Raw genomic sequence first — 19,546 nt, forward strand, 5'->3', positions numbered from 1 at the left:
GTGACCACCTAGAGGGGTGGGATAGGGAGGATGGAAGGGAGGGAGACAAAAAGGGAAGAGATATGGGGATATATATATATATGTATAGCTGATTCACTTTGTTAGAAAGCAGAAACTAACACACCATTGTAAAGCAATTATACTCCAATAAAGATGTTAAAAAAAAAATTCAACAGCAAAAATTGTTAATAAAATGTTAAAAAAAAAAAAAAGTCAATGGCTTTCCATTGCAGGTTCTATAATCCACAAAATTTCTTAAATTTGACATGGCATGGCCCAGACTACCTTTTAAATCTCATCTCATACTATTCCTCCTCATCGCCTCCATTCCCTGCATCCTGAATCCTGGCTGAATGGAGCCAGCTTCTTTCTTCCTCACATTTCCACTCATATTGTTCATTTTGCAGGCATTTCTCTCCTATTTAATTTCTACTCAGCCTTGAGATCTCCAGCAAATATCACTTTTTCATAAATACTTTTCTACCCCCTACTCTAAATTAGCACCCCTCATTCTCTTTCTGATCTTACAATTACTGTCTTTCTTAAGGCTTATCACAATTTTTATTTATTTATTCATTTGTGTAATTATTTGTTAAATTCTCAACTTCCCACTAGACTATGAATCCCATGAGGTCAGAGAGCATCTCTGTTTTGATCACAATATTGCCTAATACATGACTGGCACCAAGTACACACTTAAAAATATTTACAGAATGAATAAACTCCTTCAGAAAATGTTTATCATACAATGTTTTGGATGTTGGATTAAGTTCTGGGACTATATCTAAGAACATATGATCTTCTGTGGGAGACATTTAACCAGATAATCATCATAATAGCAATAATTAGCATTTTGACGACTCGTGTTGGGTGATGCATTATCAAAATCCACCTTGACAACATCTTTATGAAGTTTGCTACAATTGTATTATTATGCCCAGTTCACAGAAGAGGAAACTGAGATTCATCAAGGATAAGCAATCTGTCCAAAGTTACAGCCAATCAGAGGCAGAAGTTTAATCACATGTGCTCTAATAACTCTCTACAGGGGCAGGAAACACCTACCAGTCCCTGGGGAGTTGGGAACGCTTTCACTAAGAAGTGACATTTAATCTGCATCTTACAGAATGAGTCAGAGGTTTCCAGATAGAAGGGGGTGAAGGCACACTGGGAGGAAGAAAAAGCAGAAGCAAGTGTGTGAGGGGGCACGCCATATTTGTTGCAGGGCAAAGGGTTCAGAGGGGCTGAAATGCTAAGTCACAGGGCAGAAAGTACCTGGAAAGGAGGCAAGAGAAATAGGTTGGGACCAGATTGAGAAAGTCCTGTGTTAACTCTAATCTGATCAAGGGAAAGCCAGTGGTAGTTTTGGTCTAACAAAAATAAACATATTCCAGGTAACTTCTCATCTCTTAAAATGCTATGTCCATAGATTCTATCAAAGAAAAACAAAAGTGCCGGACTTATTAAAACACATGGCTAATTAAAGACAAAATGTTAGAAAGTCCTACTTACCAATAAACCAACAGCTCTCTTCCTCTTTCCTTCACTTCCTTTTCCTGGACACGTCAGTCCCAGACTATCAGGTGTGGCCAAGTGTGGTAGGCGTCCGCCTATGAACAGGAGAGTCACGGGGGCCCAGAGCGAGATTTTGCAGCAAGATCAGGGTGAGATGAGTGTCCACCCAGGAAGGCAGCCAGGGTGGGATGTCAGCACTCACGTGGGGTGAGAAGACCTCCACGTGGGCGGGCAGCCTGGCACACGACGTTGAAGCCTGAGCATTTCCATGGAAGCGTAACCCAGGGTGTGATGGCTAAGGAGGGTAAGGAAGGATCCAAGAAGGAGGGTGCCTGGCACAAAGTGTCAAAGCCCAAGCAGAATGAGGAGGATGTGTGTGTGTGGAAAGGGTGACCTGGGCTGTGGAATTGGAACCCAAGTTGGGTGAGGAGGAGGTCTGGGCGGGGGGATGATTCACTGCAGAATATCAGAGCCCAAAGTGGGTGAGGAAGGTTTCTAGGTGGAAGAGTGGCCCAATGTGGGGTGTAAGAGCCCAACTGGAGTAGAGAGGGTACCCATATGGGGGAGGGAGCCATGGCAACAGCCTAGCATGGGGGCTTAAAACCTGAATGGAGGGAGGACAGTATCTCTGGGAGGAGAGGGGCAGGATCAGTGATGAGAGTAAATTACATACATGCAGATGAATCAATAAATTAGTATATTAAGGGTAATGGTGCAGGTGTTTCCCTGCCAGAGAATGGAGTTACCAGTATGGAAAGATACCCTATGGTGTTGATTGGAATTGAAGGCTTCAGTGTAATCTCAGTGTTTTACAAAATTATCTATATGATAGATAGAGAAATAAATATAGGTTTAAGTGTGTGTATGTGTGTGTGTGTGCGTGCATACATGTAATTCCCAGTTCTGTCCACTAAGATGGCATGATAAGGGCAAAAGCCATATGCACACCTAGCACCCAGACCTTCCTCTCTGAAGACCTTTATCCCCTGGAAACAGGGCTTCTTTGAAGAAATAGCTGATTCCAAGGCTGAGAAAGAAAAAATATAAGATGTGCCTAGAATATTTTATGTATCTGAAAGTGAGGAAGTATTAAAAACTGATGGGGACTTGTCAAAAGCCACAAAAGCCAGATTTAAGGGCTCCCACTGGCCAAGTCAGGGATAATGTAAAGGTCAAAATAAATACACAGGAACAGATTATACTCAGTTAAATTAAATAGAATCCTAAGAAATGTACCACTCAGGTAGGGGATGATGATAATGGAGGAGACTGCATGTGTACTTTCCTCTCATTTTTGCTGTGCACTTAAAACTGTTTTTTTAAAAAAATCTTTAGAAATAAAATAGAAAATCATGAGTCCATATTAATATAAGTAATTGAATAAACAAATAAATTGAAAGTATGATGAGAAAGAGGATTTCACACTCTCAAAATACCTTTCCATAGGAAAAAAAAATACTTATTAACTACAAAGAGAAAAACAGTAACATCACAGTGAACAATGCAGGCAGACACCACCTTACTGAAGCAATTAAAGTGAACACCACTAACAAGAGGAAAATGAAATCATGTCTCACCTGATGAAATGCAAAGAAAAGAAGGCAGCATCACTTCTGCAGTATTTCTGCCCAAGACGCACAACCTGAATCTAAAGATAAGGAAATATTAGACAAGCTCCAACAGAAGGACATTCTCTAGAGTAATTAGTCTGTAATCTTCAAAAGTGTCAGGATCATCAGTCATGGAGAGACTGAGGAACTGTTCCAGATTGGAGGACAAGACAACTAAACGCAACATGCGATTTTGAACTGCAGCCTTTAACTAGGAAGGATATGACTTCAGTGTGGTCTCAGGATGAGATGGGAGTAAGGTATCAGTGCTCATTTCCTGATTTGGAGGATTGTATTGTGGTTATGTCCTTCTTTGTAGGAAATACACATTCAGGTATTCGGGATGCTGAAGCCGATCAGCAATCTACTCAAAACAGATTCAGGAAAAAAAGTTCTTTGTACTTAACTGTAATCCAACTTTTTGGTGGTTGGAATATTTCTTTTAAATAAAGAAGCAAACAAACAAACAAGACTATCACACTGATGTCAGCTCAATTCTCCAGAACTCAGCTTGAACTCAAATGCAATACAAGAGCATCTTCATCATTTAACCCCTGGCAATATACTGCTTCCCTTAGCAACGTACTCAACATCACGTTCATTCTCACTTTCCTGAACAAATTATACTTGGTTTTCAATCTTTCCTGCCAATTACTTATTACATCACCACTGCTGAGGCTGACAGATCAAAGACTACCAGGAACACACTTGAGAAAAGAAGAAGAAGAAAAAAAAAAATACCGGTGAGTTTATTTAGCTTGTACAGGAAGGGAGACTGCAAGCCCTCGGGGCCACGGGAGCATCTCAGCAGGGGGAGCTGAGCAAAGATTCTTATGGGGTTTGAGCTCGTACTGGAGGATTCTAAGGAGGAGTTAAGGAAGCAGGGACCAGTTCTGGATTGGAAGCTCTCAAGAAGCCAGGGAAATTCAGTGACTGGGAATCTTAACACATTTCCTCTAAGAGGTGGGAAGATTAAATAAGCCTAGTGTTGGCCATCGCTAAAGAAACCGCAATCTTTCATGTTAGTCAGAAGAGAAGGGTGTTTACTCATTTCTGTGGTCACATACTGGCCTTGTCTATGGTTGTTCTCAGTATTGTTTATGTTCTATTGAGAATACTGTGGTCTGGTTGTCAGCAGGGCCATTTTTCAATTTCTCACCAAAGAAGTAGAATAAGGAGATAAGTAGTACTATAAGGGGCAGACACAGTGTAAACAGAGGAAGTCATCACTGACTACCTGTTATTAAGGGGAGAGTCAAAAAGAAAACATGGAATTAAAATAATAATAATAATAATAACAATAATAATAATAATAATCAGCAGCAGCAGCTAACTGCCAATTCTAAGGCTTTGCATATGCTGAATATTTTTAATTCTCAAAACTACACGACAAATTAGCTAATATTATTATCTGTATTTTACAGATGAGAAAACTGATAGATTAATTTGCCCAATGTCACTCAGCTAGTAAATAGCAAAGCCAGGATCACTATATAACACAATGGTGGATTTATACATCCAACGGCCAAATATTTACTAAAGTTACTATATATAAAGTATCATCTGGACATTCCAAGGAATAATAGGATGTAGCACCCTCTAACATATTCCTTAACCTCTCTCCCAAACATTTGCCACTCTCATCAATCCCCCTTCCTTACATTTTCAAAGGATATAATCTAGTCTCATATTTCATGATTGAAATATGGGATCAATAAAAACCTCCCTTTAACTTTGACATACCCTCAACTCAGTCCTTTATCTCCTTTCACTCTTTTCTCCATGCTTACATTGTTCTCCTTTTTGAACTCCATTGCCTCATGTATGCTCCAGGCGTAGTCTTGCAACCTGTTTATGTATCTGTGTCTTAGGAGACACATTTTAGTTATGGTTTTGTCTGTTCAGCATTCTCATTTCCTTTTGGAGAATTACTCATACCCAGTGATAGGTTGATAAATGTTGATAAATGTTTTCCTGGATCTCCAAGAAAAAAAATGTGAAGATAGATAGATAGATAACATATATATATATATGTATATACACACACACACTTTTTATTATAAATTTTGCTCATATAAGGAACATGTAACAATTTATAAATAATAAAATATATAACACTCTATCTCTTAATTGTAAGTTCCATAGATCCAATTCATTCTCACAACAAAAGAATGCTTTTGTTGATATTTTGCCAAACTCCTACAGCCAAACTACAGTTGTAGTTGATGAAAGAATGTAGTTTTTACTCAAAGGTTGTTGAGTTTTTTGTGTCTATGAATGAGTAAGGCAAAGTGAAACAACAAAGATGTATGTCAGAGGGTTCTTGTTCATCAATGACATAAACGAGTTCTTTGCTGAATCTGATAATGGCTTTGAAAATACTGGAAGACCATTTCCTCAATTTTTTTGTGCTCTTCACAATGTAATGGCTACAGGTGTGACACAATTTTAAGCTTAATCTGCATTATTTACATTTCAACACAGCAATGAATCAAGCACTTCTTTGTAGCACTTGTGAATCTCTATGGTATAAAACAGGTCTACCTTGGCCAGTTTTGAGCTACCAGCATGACGTCACTGAACACAGGGCTGGGAAGAGACATGCAGGCACACCCATGTATGATATTTCTAGTCTACAGCCATATTAGATGTAAATAACCTCAAGAACATAAATAATAGTAAAATAGTTTGGAAGTCGTAAGTCTTGAGTATTTATTACCTTTGTTTTTAATTGTATTTAATTGTAAGCTAATATCATTGAATTTTCATTAATTACTATATTTACCAACTGGCTTATAAACTTTCTGAAAATTTAATAATTGGCTCTAGTGAGCAATACAAGACAGTCCTAACATACAACTGCTTCTTCCCCACTCATCTTAGGTAGTGTTGGGTGGGAGGGACCACTTTCTATCTTCCATAAAGGAGACCAAAGGAAATAGTTCAGTGTGTCTCCCCTCCACACTGAACCAAGGGACAAGCCTGGAACCTAAGCTTGGTTCTTTATGAACTCTCTCATGGGGCTCTGAATCTTGACTGAGACATTAAAGGAGGGAAGAAATAGTTGGAGGTCAATCACCCATCATGGTGGTAGTTGCTAACCAAATAGCTCCTGCTATGGGACTGTGCCTGCTTCCCTTTCTACTGTCCAGAGCGCCTTTGGTTACTGCTTCTTTCTACACCTATTCTCAAGCCTGTGATTCTCCCATGTTCTTTCCGTAAATTACATACAGTACGTTTCCATTGCTCACAAACAATAAGTCTAACAGTTACTGTGTTTCTTAGGAAAAGGGCTGCATCTTCTTCCTATTTCTAAGCCTTGCGCCTTACATGGTTCTAGGACCAGGTATTTTTCATGGAAGTCATACCAAACTAATTTGTATGTTATCAGAAACAGTATTTTTTTTTTACCCTTTACAAGTATAAGACCTACTTACCAATCAATCGAGATAATTGTTTTAGAAAGGTGCAGAGATTTAATATTCATAATGATGGTGCTGACTGATTAACAAAATGTAAAATTATTTCTACTTTTCTATGTGACACCAATATATTTTCTAAGGTTTTGGAGCTTAATGATATAAACCTCTCTTATCCGGGACTACATTTATCAGAAATGAAACATTTCCATATATTGCTTTATAAATAATACATCTCTAGCTTGGCAGACTTTGCTAGCTTTCAGGTTTGGAAGAAGCATGCTTTTCTTATGTTTCCACAGAGAGAAGCATGACTGGACGTTAATACTAAACATTGATAAAACCTGGGAAACATTTATGGATTGTGGAAAGTATTTCAGATTATGGAATAAAGAGGGTGAATTACATTTAGTGCTTTTCTGTATTGATTTAATGCCTCATTACTTATTCTGGATCATAAAGAGTTCCCAGAACACTCTGCTAAAGACTCTCCTTCCCTTTTCACCTTTCCATTGATCCATTACCAACCAACTGTGCAAGTGGATGAGCCACTGTTACTCTAGTAGGAAGGAGAGAGACCTGCAAAGGATAGAAGTACAGGGGACGCCAATATGGCGAGGGCTGTGAGCTGAGCCAAAATGAATGAAAAGCAAGAGACTCTCTAAGGGGAAAAAATTATTTTAATTCCTTCTCCCATAACCCATACTTAAAATTCAGCATAGAGGGATTATTGGACGATATTGATATCATAAGCAGAAATTTTATCTAAAACTGTTAGGATAGGAGGTTGGGACACAGGCATATAAACAAACATCTGTAAGCATCTGAGTAACTGCTACTTGACACCAACACAGCAATCACTGGTCACATTTTCTAAAACACCACCCTTAAACCCCTGAGTCACAATATATATTTTCTAAGAAAAAAAGAAAAAAATATATTTCTAAGGAATCCTTGAGTCAAGTTTAAGTGTATTGCATAAAACTGATTTAATCAAATAAAGTGTCTACCATGGAAACATAATACTGTGGAATTCTTTGATAATAGCAGAGATAGAAAAGTGACTTCAGCAGAAATGATATGATGTGGTAAATATATCTAGATATGCAGACCTGGATAAACTTATCTGGGTATCTAAATAAGCAGACCTGACCTGGAAAGCACGTGCTGAATATTCACAAGCCCATTGTCTACATGATCCCAAAAAGGCCAGTCACAAAATGTAAAATGTATAATAACATTTCCCAAGGGATTGCTGAACTTTTTACTCGTTCCAGATTGAAGACAGTAAAGTTTCTGATATCCCACTATTTAATTTGTTTGATGTGTTTATAAGAATTTGGGGGCCATTCTTTAAAGGGCATGTGAGAATATAAATTACTCTGGGCTCCATTGGTTTGAGCCATGTGTGTGTGATGTGAAATAATTACATAATTTATTCGAGAACAGTAATGAGATTACTAGTTAGTGATTATTCAGTTGCTGGATCACTTTCATTTGTTCATCAATTTTTAATATCAGTTAAGGTATTTACTCAAATGGTATATTTAATTAACACAGATAAAAAAGAAATAAGTCATCCACAGAAAAAGAGGTGGCCATTGGGGGTTATCTAAATCACTATCTAGGATGATAGATGGAAAGTAACCTCATGCTGAGTTCATGAATAACCAGCCTTCATGTCTAAGCTTCAAAGACTACTCTGAAATACAAATGTGTTCCTTCTTACCACAATCTGTGCTGCTTTTTCTAGTCTGCCAGTGAGCAGACTATTTCTTTCCTTTATCCTTTCTTGATTTCATGCTTTTTTCCTTGCACTCTGAAGAAGTATAAGGGTTACATAAAGTGTAACCCTACTTTATGTCACAGTTTGTCAAGAAGGTGGAGTAAATGGAATGGAAGAGGAAAGTCAGAGGCCCACATCTGAGGCAACGGACAGATGTTTGGGCATGATGTTCTGGGAAGTAAGGAAAACCTATCTTGAAAATTCAGATACATATTACAGACAACTAACTCTAAAAGGGACAAGGGTCTGAATACAGTAAAAAGTTCTGGAATAGTTGACGTTTACTAATAAATAGGCAATGCAATGCACAAGTAGGGCTTTAATAGGGCAGTACTTAATTATTACCAAGACAAAGACAAAACCAAAAAACCTTGGAGTCTACCTCTCTACCTGAATCAGTACAGAACAAGAAGACAGAAACACTAATACAATTTCTCTACAAATGAGCAAATACACCAACTTTGGATGATATCCTCTGTATATGACAGCAAGCCAGCAATGTAATTACTACTATGGCTCTCAGAGAAACTAGAGATACCCTTCCTTGCCTGCGCACAGATTTGGGTGTGCATGTGGTCCGGTGGAAAGAGACATTGAATTTAGACATACGTGCTGACCACTGACATGCAATCTTGGCAAGCTGCTTAACCTCTCTGAGAACTAGTTTTTTCCATCAATAAAGTGAGGATAATAATAATATCCAAAAGAGCTATTTCCAAGGGGCTAGTCACATTTGGAACTCGTTCCAAAATCTAAAGTAAAAAAATGCACTTAAACACGACTTAGTAGATAGATTCTTGAGGAAAGTTAGTTCCAATCTTTTTTTTTCCCCTCCCCTTGTACCTATTTCCCTGCTCACAGTCATCTGTGGCATAATAAACAAAGGAGACAAATTAATCAACAACCACTTAGGCAAGAATGGTCAAACATTTGGACATTTCAACTCTGCCAAGAAGCCCCATAGCAGAGGAGCTGGGGGTACTATTTCTCCCCCGATCTTATTTTCTGCCAGTGGCACACTTTCAACAATTTCATAAAACTAATATGTTGACATAAAGGATGAGAAAGAGTAAAGTATGAGAGCAAGACCTCCAAACTGGAGTTAGAAGGCAGTCAAGGGAACCTTTCCCCTCCAATCACAGGGGCAGATGAGGTCGCTGAAGCTCATCCATGCCCAGGCTCACTCCCCCAAAATGTTAGAACTAGAACCTCTGTCAAGGCAAAATTACCCAAAACTAACATTAAAATTCTGGCCCCTCTCAAAAAACTAAAAATAGAATTACCATATGATCCAGCAATTCCCCTCCTGGGCATATATCCATAGAAAACTATAATTTGAAAAGATACATGCACCCCAATGTTCTTAGAAGCACTGTTTACAGTAGCCAAGGCATGCAAACAACCTAAATGCCCATCAACAGATGAATGGATAAAGAAGATGTGGTACATATATACAATGGAATACTACTCGGCCATGAAAAGAATGAAATAATGCCATTCGAGCAACATGGATAGACCTAGAGATTATCATACTACTACGTAAAGCCAGAAAGAGGAGGACAAATACCATATGATATCACTTATGTGTGGAATTTAAAATATGACACAAATGAACTTATCTACAAAACAGAAACAGACTCACAGACACAGAGAACAGACTTGTGGTTGCCAAGGCAGTGGGGATGGCGGGGAATGGACTGGGAGTTTGGGATTAGCAGATGGAAACTATTATGTATAGAATGGATAAACAACAAGGTCTTACTGTATAGCACAGGGAACTACATTCAATATCCTGTGATAAACCATAACGGAAAAGAATATGACAAAGAATGTGTATATATGTATAACTGAATCACTTTGCTGTACAGTAGAAATTAACACAACATGGTAAATCAACTATACTTCAATAAAATAAATTTTTAAAAAAGTTCTGGCCCTCAATCCTGTTCTTAAAACTAGAGTAACAAGATGGACCTTTATGGCAGAACATTAGGAAACACACAGGAAAAACATATGGACAAGTGCTAAATTTCCTGCTCTAATGCAAGACACAGATATGACTTAAAATCTTTTAGATATGACTTAAAATCTTTAAATATCCTGTTTAGTACAATAGCAGATCTTCCCTGATCATTAGTGATCTTTCTTGTGAACACCCAAGATTCTCACAAAACAAGTCATTCTTGTCATGTACTTCAACACAAAATGGGGAGTGTAGAGGTGAAATGATTCAAACGACAGGTTTAAGCATAATTAAACATACGCTGGCAGTCTATAGCTATATCTCCGCAGCAAACTTGGAAAGCCAAGTTTCCACAATATTTGCAGGAAAACAGATACCCTATAACCACAGTCTTATGCTGTTCTCATAATGATTTCATCAAAGTCCTCCAACCCTCCTGAGGTCTGAATTAGGTAAATCATGAAATCTCTTAAATTTCAGTTTTTAAATCAGCCTCTTATGAGGGGAAAATAATTTTAAACTATTACACATCATATACATAATAGTTGTTGGTAAAATTTATGTATATAGACCTTGCCACATATAAGCTTACCAAATAAAAACCCAGAAGCAAACAAATCAGCACAGAATGTCAAAATCACAAAGGTAATAAATGTGCACATATATAGGCCATAAGATCTACTAGTGTCAAAATTGACGTATGAATTTACCTCCAATATTGTTGAAAGCCAAAGTGAAAGGGAAGCATTCAGTTCAACAAATATTTAAGTTGTTAGTATCTGCTATGAACCAACCATTGTTCTAGGTGCCAGGAATACAGTAGTTAAGATAGAAAAACGTCTTGGTTGTTCTGGCACAGAATAGTCAATTATTTAATTCTCTTTGATACGAAAAAAATAGCAACTCTTTAAGGGAAGTGAAGCCTTCCCTGGTGTATAGCAATAATTTCACTTGGAGCTTCCCATATGCAACACTGCTGTGCTATGAAGACTCTTGTCTCAATGACATACCTATGAAAGTGCAATATTAAATTTCTTTTTGCATCATTCAGTGAAAACCGAAGACAAGACACCAAAGTTTGTTTCAGTAAAAGCAACCCTGCAGGAAGTCAACACAGCTTAGGGCAAATGTGTAATTTTTAGCTGATCTAACTTAATTCAAGGATAGAACCTGGATTACTAGATAGAACCTATTTCTCAGAATCTGCATCAGAGTAATCCTGGAAGCTTCTGAATATTGTAGATTCTTGGACTGCACAAAATCTTAGTGAATCAGAATCTCTGAAAATGGGCCTAGTAATCTGCATTTTGAAAGAGCTCTGGGGTTTTCTTTTATACACCTAATTTTGAGAACCTTTAACTTTGAGGAAGAATTTTTAAACTGTTTTCATTCTTCAGGGTTGTGCAATCAATTTAGGGGGAAAGAAATTTTCTATGAAATAGATTAAAATAAAATGGAAAAGTAAATATTAAAGTGTATTGCATTTTATTTAAATGTTTACCTAAATATTACTGGTAGTAAGCATAAGAATATTTTATGAAATTTTTGCTTTTATGAATAAATAGAGTATAATAGGTTATACATATATCTTACTCTGGCTTTCAATTAAAATACTATGAAAACACTAAGAGGTATATATTGACTTCAGATCTTTCAAAAATTTTCTGAAACTATCAGTCTTCTCTGGTATACTTGAGAATTAAAAGTAAACAGTGGTATTATTATATATTATATAAAATATACAGTTGCATATAATATATATTATAAACATAATTACATGTATATATATATATATATATATATATATATATATATAATATGTATCATGTGCTTTTGTTCTAAACACACTAGTGAAGGAAAACATCAAATATCCTTTGTCTACTATGGTGTCCATCCATATTTTTTAAAATACATATTGTTAGAAGGGTTGAGATGTCCCTGAGGATTAAACACTCATGTACAAATTCATTACCACCAGCAGAAGCTTCTGGCCGTATCCTGCTGAGATGCTTAGAATAAAATAGAAATAAAATTTCCCTAGACATTTTTATGTTCTTGATTTATTATTTCACATGAAACAGTAACTCATCCCAATTTTATTTATGATATTAGAAGATAATACTTAGAACATTTCAATGCATTGACTCTTTATGATTAATGAACCTAAATTTAATTTTCCATCCAATTCTATATAGTCAGTTCTTTATAAATTGATTTTCTCCCCAAAATTATGATGCATGTCCCATTATAGTAGGCACTATTTCAGAAAAGGCAGATGCTTTCCTTAGATTCAGTATGTGTAATATGAATGCACACGAATTTTGCAGAAAACATACCTTGCAAAGATTCACAGAGCAGAAAGTGGCTTTAGTACCTCAGTATTTCAATAAATAGATATTGTCAGTTCAGAAGTAAAACTACTAAGGCCGTACTTCCCATTTGAATAAATCTTCATGGTAAGCAATTAGTTAACTATTAAACAATCTTTATTGTTGGGAAACTGTTCTTTAGAGCAAGTGTTTTTAACATAGAATTCGTAGAAAAGTTTCAGCACGTTTGTGAAGTCCCTGAAATGCCATGAAGAATTCTGTGTATACTGATATATAGATTTCTCTAGGGAATGGATTCATAACTTTCAGCAGTTCTTGAAGGTGTCCATGGCAAACAAAAACATCACAAAACAAATTTTACTGCTTTAAAGCCAATCCTTATTCTCTCATTCCATAATTTAAACTCTAGATCTTCTCCACCTGTCTTCAGATAAGATCGAACACAGTTTTTCCTTGTATTTGTACAATTTATTCTTGAAAGCTTTCATTAGGTAACACCCTGACATTCTCTTCTCCAAAAGAGAGACAAACAAAGCTTCATCGGAAAGAATAATAGTTGAGAGGAATGATCTTAAAGGAAGTGAAATTGCCAGAGTCAAAGTCTCTTTAGATTTTTTTGTCCACTCTGGAGCAGTAGAATAAAGTACCAAAGTTGCTGTTAAATAACGTGTAACTTCCATAGTACTAAATGGAATCACAATGGAATGTCAAACCAGGTAAGTCATTAGGAAAGTACCTTTGTTAAGTCAACATTTCCTTCAAATAGAGGAGGTTAATATTAACATGCCTTCCTAGAAAATGATAATCTCTTTACCATAAAGCACACAACACATGCACAACAGAAGTCATTTCTGAAATATCTTTTAAAATATGCTAACAAGGAAGTGTAAGTATAGTAAAACATAATGTGTAGTAAAAGATACATGGAAAATTTCATAAAATGGTGATATTCCCAGGTAAAGCTGCTCTTCTTCCATTAGGCTGAGATAAATTCAGAACATGATAACCTTATGTGGATTTTTATTAAGGAAATTCCAAATCTGTTAAGAGTACGTCAGTTTTCAGAATTAATGTAAAACCAAAGTATCCTATGTTCAATATAAGTTTTATGAGACATTTTCAAGGAAATGTCAGAATTTTTTTCATTAACACTAAGTTTTGATTTCAATACATATGGTAATAGTTAGGAGTGATATTTTGGTTTTCTTGTTCTTAAATCACAGAAATTAATCAATCATTATCACATTGTATCCCAAATGCATTCACTGAACAATCATCCTTTGATGCTTATTGTGTGCCGGACACTGCCCTAAGTAAGTAATGGTACCTAAGGGCATGTAATGATGAAAAAGAACAAGAATGATTGCTTAACCAAACATGAACAGAATGGATGGTAAATGAGTAAATCATATTGTCTTGGACAGGCACGGATAGTGATTAGGAAATCTGGATAACCAAAAGTCAAATATGAAAAAGTGAATTGTTTTAAACAATAACAAAATTCTGTATGCTTATTAAGTGCCAGATATTATACTACGAAATTGAACGAGCTTACCATATCTACACTGTACAGAAACCCTAGGAAGTGGGTATTTGTAATAGGACTCTGGATCACAAGGACAGAAACCCAACTCACAGAACCCAGTATTTAGAATATAGTGAGAACTCTCAAACCACTGGCTCCAAACTACTGGTTCTAGAAGAACTGCTCAAGTTCCTTACTCTGTCTTCTCTGCCCCTCTTTGCAAGTCTCCCACACTCTTCTTTCTTGGTCTGCAGATGGGTTTCCTCTGGTCCTCATGTCTACATGACAGAAAACAAGACCACTAATAACTCAACTCTTACATTTTTAATACCAAAGAAAAGCTATCCTTTCTGAGTTGCAATTTTAATATTCCTGGCAAAGGACCACTCTTGGCCAAGGTTTATTGAGATGCCCAACATCAGACCAGCAGTGTCCAGGAGGTCATGTCTTGTTATATCAAGGCAACAAGATCTTGAAATGTCAATCTTTCAGATTTTACTTTCTTTCACGCACTTTCATTCTTCCCCCAATTGGTCAGAGGAATCTAGAAGCTTTAGCATTTTTCTACAAGGAAAGTAAAAAGAAAAAAATGCATGTACTTTCATTTGTAGGTTTGGTTTGGTTGGTGGTGGTTGGCTTTGTTTTTTGGTTTTTTTTTAATGCTTCCTAACTAGTCTCTTAAGACTCAAAAGGAAGTCCCTGAAGGAAGTGGATCAAAGAGTTTATATAACAAAGATTGAAAAGCAAAAAAGAGGGAAGGAAATGACTCCAACTCCCACACTTGGAAAAACGATGGTTGAGCGTTAACTGGGATGAGAGAAAGAGGAAAGGGAATTGTGGTGCCAAGACCTCAGAAGAGGACAGAATTTCCAGACCAGAAGGGTCACAGGGGAGTTAGGGATGAGAGGGAAGTATTAGCAGGGAAATATGTCTAATCATCAGTAAGCGGCCAGCTTTAGGAAGCAGAGTGGAAGCCAAGATACTTGACTACTCTTATACTTACAGAAAAGCCATGTCAGTGACTATCATCACTCTTGGGTTGAGGATGGCTGCCATTACCAGCTGCCTCCACCTCTATCTATGCTCAAAACTTTGCAGAGTCTCTTGTGGACACTATCTCTATCATCAACCCATGACACTCATAAGTACCCCAAAAGAGAGCACAGGAAACTTCACCCACCATATGACAGCAGTTCTGGGAAAGGGAAAGCCCCAGTACAGGTATTTGGACGGGCTGAACAGTGGAAAAACTCACCCTTATTTCACCACCCTGGCAATTTCCAGAACAGTCATGTAAATGACAGGGTAAGAAGGCGAAATTTTCAGGAAAAGTGCTGGCTTGCGTTACAGGGCAGATTAAAAACTAGGTATCTCCTAGAACATAAATATTCTCATTTGACACATGAGGCAACTGATTCTTACAAATTTAAGTATTTAACCAAGATCACATGGCCAGGAAATGCTGAGCCACAATGCAGACTAAGCCAACGCCCTGAACCATGATGCTGCAGTGCCTCAACACTCAAATCCCTGTGGCAGCTTCTTTAATAAATAAAAATGAGCAAGAAGCATTTGTGAAATCTTTTTCAAATCACAATTTCAACTCCTGGCACCATAGGAGGCAGATAGCTATCTGAGCAGCCTTGGCGACAGATGGTTCTAAGATATTGTGTACAGTATTGGGAGAAGGGGTTCATTTTTTTGCTTGTTTTTTGAAGAAAAATGTATTTACTGTTATCCATTATTTCTCTATATCTACACATCCTGAACTCAGTTGGGATCTGAGGTTATTTTTTGTGGGAACTTTGTATATATGTGTTTCCATTTTGATGAAAATTAATGTATATATAGAATGGATCATTTGGTGCATTAAAAGACGAATTTTCAAGGGACAGTGGGGAATTCAAAAGCCATAGAAAATGTGCAACTTTAATCCATATGCATTTTTTTAATTTTTAAAAATCTTAAATAAAATTTATGGTAATTGAAGAAAAATCTTCAAATATGAATTATTATGCTTCCAAATCATCATCTTAATAGGTTTATAGGATTCTATTTTTTGAATATGCCAGATATGTACTAAATGGCAAGTTGGAAAAATTGTTGCTCAAGTTAACTTACGCAACAGATGGAAATTCTGGCTCATGTAGCTGTAAAAGATACTGAAAATATGATGATGTCAATCTCTCTCTCTCTCCATTTCACATCTCTCACAGTCTCTGCTGGCCCTCATTCTGTCCTTTGAGGATAGTCTGAGTTTATGACATCACAGCTCATTATTCAAGAACAAAAAGAGAACTTATCTCCATCGTTCAAATACCAAATTCCTTAGAGAGGCCTTGATTAACCCAAATAGGTCACATATTTACTCTTGGACCCATACCTGAGGCAAAGGGATTGAGCACAAGAGTTCACTATGTCTCATTCATGTGTCCACCTTCTGTGTGAGTGTTGCCAGTATCAGCCCCACCAAAGTCAGATAAGAGATAAGACCAGTGGAAGGTGGAGTCAAGATGGTGTACTAGGAGGATATGGAATTCACGTCTCCTTACAACTAGGGCACCTACCAGGCACCGGTAGGAGACCAGAGACACCTAAGGGGACAGGAGGAACCCCCAGCGACTGGTGCAACAGGAAGCTTGTGGGATCTTTGTTCCCAGGCTGGAGATTGGGCCTGAGCTCCTGTGGTAGGAGATCCAAGTCCAAACCGCTGGACTAAGACAGAACCCCAGACCCCAAGGAATATCAATCGGACTGAGGCCTTCCAGAGGTCCTCATCTCAGCACCAAGATGCAGCTCTATCCAACTGCCTGCAAACTCCAGTGCTAGACGTCTCAGGCCAAACAACCAGTAACAGGAATACAGCACCACCCATCAAAAAAAAAAAAAAAAAAAAGAAACGACAAAATAATTTGTTACAGACGAAGGAGCAAGGTAAAACCCTACAAGACAAAAAAACAAAACAAAAACAAAAAAAACCCTACAGGACTGAATAAATGAAGATGAAATAGGCAACCTACCTGAAAAACAATTCAGAGTAATGATAGTAAAGATGATCCAAAATCACAGAAAAAAGAATGGAGAAAATACAAGAAACACTTAACAAAGATCTAGAAGAACTAAAGAGCAAACAAACAGTGATGAACAACACAATTACTGAAATTAAAAATACTCGAGAAGGAATCAATAACAGAATAACTGAGGCAGAAGAACGGATAAGTGAGCTGGAAGATAAAAGGGTGGAAATAACTGCCAGGGAGCAGAATAAAGAAAAAAGAATGAAAAAGAATTCAGGACAGTCTCAGAGACCTCTGGGACAACATTAAACACACCAACATTGGAATTATAGGGGTCCCAAGAGAAGAAGAGAAAAAGAAAGGGTCTGAGAAAATATTTGAAGAGATTACAGTTGAAAACTTCCCTAACATGGGAAAGAAAACAGTCAATCAAGTCCAGGAAGCACAGAGAGTACCGTACAGGATAAACTGAAAGAGACACATGCCCAGACACATATTAATCAAACTATCAAAAATTAAACACAAAGAAAAAATATTGAAAGCAGCAAGGGAAAAGCAACAAATAACATACAAGGGAATCCCCATAAGGTTAACAGCTGATTTTTCAGTAGAAACTCTGCAAGCCAGAAGGGAGTGGCAGGACATATTTAAAGTGATGAAAGGGAAAAACCTACAATCAAGATTACTCTACGCAGCAAGGATCTCATTCAGATTCAAAGGAGAAATTAAAACCTTTACAGACAAGCAAAAGTTAAGAGAATTCAGCACCAACAAACCACCTTTACAACAAAAGCTAAAGGAACTTCTCTAGGCAGGAAACACAAGAGAAGGAAAAGACCTACAATAACAAATCCAAAACATTAAGAAAATGGTAATAGGAACATACATATTGATAATTACTTTAAATGTAAATGGACTAAATGCTCCAACCAAAAGACATAGAGTGGCTGAATGGATACAAAAACAATACCCGTACATATGCTGTCTACAAGAGACCCACTTCAGACCCAGGGACACATACAGACTGAAAGTGAGGGGACGGAAAAAGATATTCCATGCAAATGGAAATCAAAAGAAAGCTGGAGTAGTAATTCTCATATCACACAAAAAAGACTTTAAAATAAAGACTATTACAAGAGACAAAGAAGGACACTATATAATGATCAAGGGATCAATCCAAGAAGAAGATATAACAGTTGTAAATATTTATGCACCCTACAGAGGAGCACCTCAATACATAAGGCAAGTGCTAACAGCCATAAAAGGGGAAATCGACAGTAACACAATCATAGTAGGGGACTTTAACACCCCACTTTCACCAATGGACAGATCATCCAAAATGAAAGTAAATAAGGAAACACAAGCTTTAAATGACATATTAAACAAGATGGACTTAACTGATATTTATAGGACATTCCATGCAAAAACAATAGAATACACTTTCTTCTCAAGTGCTCATGCAACATTCTCCAGGATAGATCATATCTTGGGTCACAAATCAAGCCTTGGTAAATTTAAGAACATTGAAATCATATCAAATATCTTTTCCAACCACAACGCTATGAGAGTAGATATCAATTAGAGGAAAAAATCCGTAAAAAATACAAACACATGGAGGCTAAACAGTACATTACTAAATAACCAAGAGATCACTGAAGAAATCAAAGAGGAAATCAAAATATACCTAGAAACAAATGACAATGAAAATACGACAACCCAAAACCTATGGGATGCAGGAAAAGCAGTTCTACAAGGGAAGTTTATAGCAATACAATCCTACCTCAAGAAACAAGAAACATCTCAAATAAACAACCTAACCTTACACCTAAAGCAGTTAGAGAAAGAAGAACAAAAAACCCCAAAGTTAGCAAAAGGAAAGAAATCATAAAGATCAGATCAGAAATAAATGAAAAAGAAATGAAGAAAACAACAGCAAATATCAATAAAACCAGAAGTTCTTTGAGAAGAGAAACAAAATTGATAAACCATTAGTCAGACTCATCAAGAAAAAAAGGGAGAAGACTCAAATCAATAAAATTAGAAATGAAAATGGAGAAGTAACAACTGACACTGCAGAAATACAAAGGATCATGAGAGATTACTACAAGCAACCCTATGCCAGTAAAATGGACAACCTGGAAGAAATGGACAAATTCTTAGAAAAGCACAAGCTTCCCAGACTGAACCAGGAAGAAATAGAAAATATAAACAGACCAATCACAAGCACTAAAATTAAAACTGTGATTAAAAATCTTCCAACAAACAAAAGCCCAGGACCAGATGGCTTCACAGGTGAATTCTATCAAACATTTAAGGAAGAGCTAACATCTATCCTTCTCAAACTCTTCCAAAATATAGCAGAGGGAGGAACACTCCCAAAC

The sequence above is a fragment of the Balaenoptera physalus genome (genome assembly GCF_965194825.1).
Source record: "Balaenoptera physalus genome assembly, chromosome: 5".
In the NCBI taxonomy this organism is placed as follows: domain Eukaryota; kingdom Metazoa; phylum Chordata; class Mammalia; order Artiodactyla; family Balaenopteridae; genus Balaenoptera; species Balaenoptera physalus.